Source organism: Apium graveolens, chromosome 9, assembly GCF_009905375.1.
Source record: "Apium graveolens cultivar Ventura chromosome 9, ASM990537v1, whole genome shotgun sequence".
NCBI classification, from domain to species: domain Eukaryota; kingdom Viridiplantae; phylum Streptophyta; class Magnoliopsida; order Apiales; family Apiaceae; genus Apium; species Apium graveolens.
In genome coordinates, this window is record NC_133655.1 from 71,441,092 (window position 1) to 71,443,999 (window position 2,908).

The 2,908-nt window shown below is 39.9% G+C and overlaps 1 non-coding gene across 1 annotated transcript; it reads left to right on the forward strand.

The window, feature by feature from the left end:
* Positions 1-1,674: 1,674 nt before the first annotated feature.
* On the forward strand, positions 1,675-1,781 carry LOC141688141 (small nucleolar RNA R71). The gene has a single exon (XR_012561603.1). It is a non-coding gene; the product is annotated as a small nucleolar RNA R71 (small nucleolar RNA).
* The last annotated feature ends 1,127 nt before the right edge of the window (positions 1,782-2,908 follow it).

Below are 2,908 nucleotides of genomic sequence, written 5' to 3' on the forward strand. Positions count from 1 at the left end.
TCATCTTCACTATCTGAATTCCCAAATAAGGCCTTCTCCAAGGCATCAGACCTTATAAATTGATCAAGTTCTGAAGTAACTACAGATTGACCAACTCCACTTTGAAGCACTCCTCATTTTCCGTAGGAAATATCATAGCATTGAACACATTAAAAGTTACATCATGATCCAACACTCGCATTGTAAGCTCACCCTTCTACACATCTATCAAGGTTCAGCCAGTCACCAAGAAAGGTCTTCCCAAAATTATGAGAATCTTCTTATCCTACTCGAAATCAAGAATTATGAAATCAGCAGGGAAGATGAGTTTATCAACCTTGACCAAGACATCCTCCACAATACCTCGCGGATATGTAATAGAACGGTCGGCCAACTGTAAAGTCATATAAGTTGGTTTTGGATCAGGCAGATTCAACTTCTTGAAGATTGACAAAGGCATCAGATTGATGCCAGCCCCCAAGTCACATAAGCATATGTCAAAAGACACTTTTCCAATAGTGCATGGAATAGTGAAGCTTCCTGGATCTTTAAGCTTCGGAGGCAACTTCTGTTGCAGCATAGCACTGCATTCCTCCGTGAGAGCGACAGTCTCTAAATCATCTAGCTTCACTTTCCGAGAGAGAATACTGTTCATAAACTTTGCGTAACTAGGCATCTGCTCAAGAGCCTCCGTAAAAGGTATGTTGATATGAAGTTTCTTGAACACCTCCAGAAACTTATCAAATTACTTATCCAGCTTTTTCTTCTGCAGCCGCTTAGGAAAAGGCGATGGAGGATAAATCTGTTTCTCCCATGTATTACCCTCAGGAGGAGTGTGCTCAACAGTAGTCTTCCTTGGTTCCACTTCTGCTTTCTGCTGCTCTACTTCTTCTTCAGCTCCAACTTCCTCATTCAAAACTTGAGTTTGTTCGGGATTCGCAACCTTTCCAGACCTCTATTTACCTGCTCCTTAGTTTCCCTCTTTCCTGGAACTTCCGTGTCACTAGGTAATGTATCAGGTTGACGATTTAGCAAGACATTGGCAATTTGTCCAATTTGATTTTCCAAGGTCTTGATAGAAACAGCTTGACTCTTATATATAAGCTTCAACTCCTTTAATTCAGATTTTTCATTAGCTTGTTGTAGCTGAAGTTGCTTCCTTGGTGCATATTGCGGTTACTAAAAACCAGGGGGTTGTACTGCTTAGCTTGGTACTGCTGATAAGGCTGTTAAACCGCATTCTGAGCATTGCTCCAACTAAAATTAGGATGATTACGGTTGTTGGGATGATAAGTGGCTGGCACAGGTTGCTGCGATCGCTGAAAGTTGCTCACGAACTGAGCTGATTCCCTAGAAATAGTGCACTGATCAATCTCATGAGCACCAGCACAAATCTCACAGACACTAGTGATTTGATTAACTCCAAAATTAGTCAAAGTGTCCACCTTCATCGTCAAAGCCTTAAGTTGGGCAGCTATAGCAGTTGCTGCATCTAACTCCAAAATTCCCGCTACTATTTCCTGAGTCAGTCTCTGGAAAGGATTCTGATATTCATTATCAGCCATCAGTTCAATCAATTCATAAGCTTCATTGTAGCTCTTAGCCCACAAGGCTCCTCCTGATGCTGCATCGAGCATGGGTCTAGAAGTAGCACCTAATCCATTGTAGAAACAATTAATAATCATCCAATCAGGCATGCCATGGTGTGGGCACTTCCTTAGCATCTCCTTATATCTATCCCAAGCCTCACACAGAGATTCACCAGTTTGCTGAGCAAACTGAGTAAGAGCATTCCTGATTGCAACAGTCTTTGCCATAGGGAAGAATTTAGTAAGAAACTTTTGAGCAAGATCATCCCATGTGGTGATAGATCCTGGTGGTAGAGAATGTAACCAGCACTTTGCTTTATCCCTTAGAGAGAATGGGAATAATCGCAGCTTGATAGCATCTTCAGTCACACCATTGAATTTGAAAGTGTGGCAGATCTCGACGAAATCCCTGATGTGCATGTGGGGTCTTCAGTAGGAGAACCCCTAAACTTAACTGATTTATGTATTATCTGAATCGTGCTTGACTTGATCTCAAAAGCGTTAGCCGAGATGGCTGGTCTGATGATGCTTGACTGAATATCATTGATCTTAGGCTGAGAATAGTCCATCAAAGCCTTAGGAATTTCTGCTTGATCTCCCATCACTACTAAAACTGGTTCCTCGACTTTCTCTTCTTCTTTTAACTTCTCTTCGTCCTCAAAAACTTCCCTTCGAACCACTACAACTTCTTCCTCGGCTTTATCCAGAGTTCTCTTACGAGACCGCGCACGCGTATGCATACATGCTCGCTAGAGTACCTAAAATAAGACAAGAAAACAGTTAAGTAACAATGTCCGAGTCAATGAACTTTAACGATCACTGATGAAAAACACATAAAAAAAATTAACATTGCAGTCCCCGGCAGCGGCGTCAAAAACTTGTTAGTCGCTAAACACGCGCTAATAATACACGCAAGTATACGCATTCGCAAGTAATATAGAATTATTTCTAGTTTGTTCCCACAGAACTGACTTTGGTTAACTAATTAATATATGCACTTATGCACCAATGATATGGATATTATTCAATGCTAAGACGAATAACAAATTGGGGTTTTGATTATAACTAAGAATTAACTTAACAATTATAACTAATAGAATAAGAATGGTTGAATTAATATATATGACAAACATGGGATTCTAACTTCATTAAATACTTCATTAAATAAATTTATTATTCTTAACCTTAGCATGTAATGGTGATGACACTAATCAGATAACACGAAACTGATAAACGCCAACTTTTGTTGCACGAATGCCATACTACCAGACATCCACAAAATAAATAGAAGCTGAATAGATACCAATAATATTGAGACCCTATATGTCTATAGAATTTGA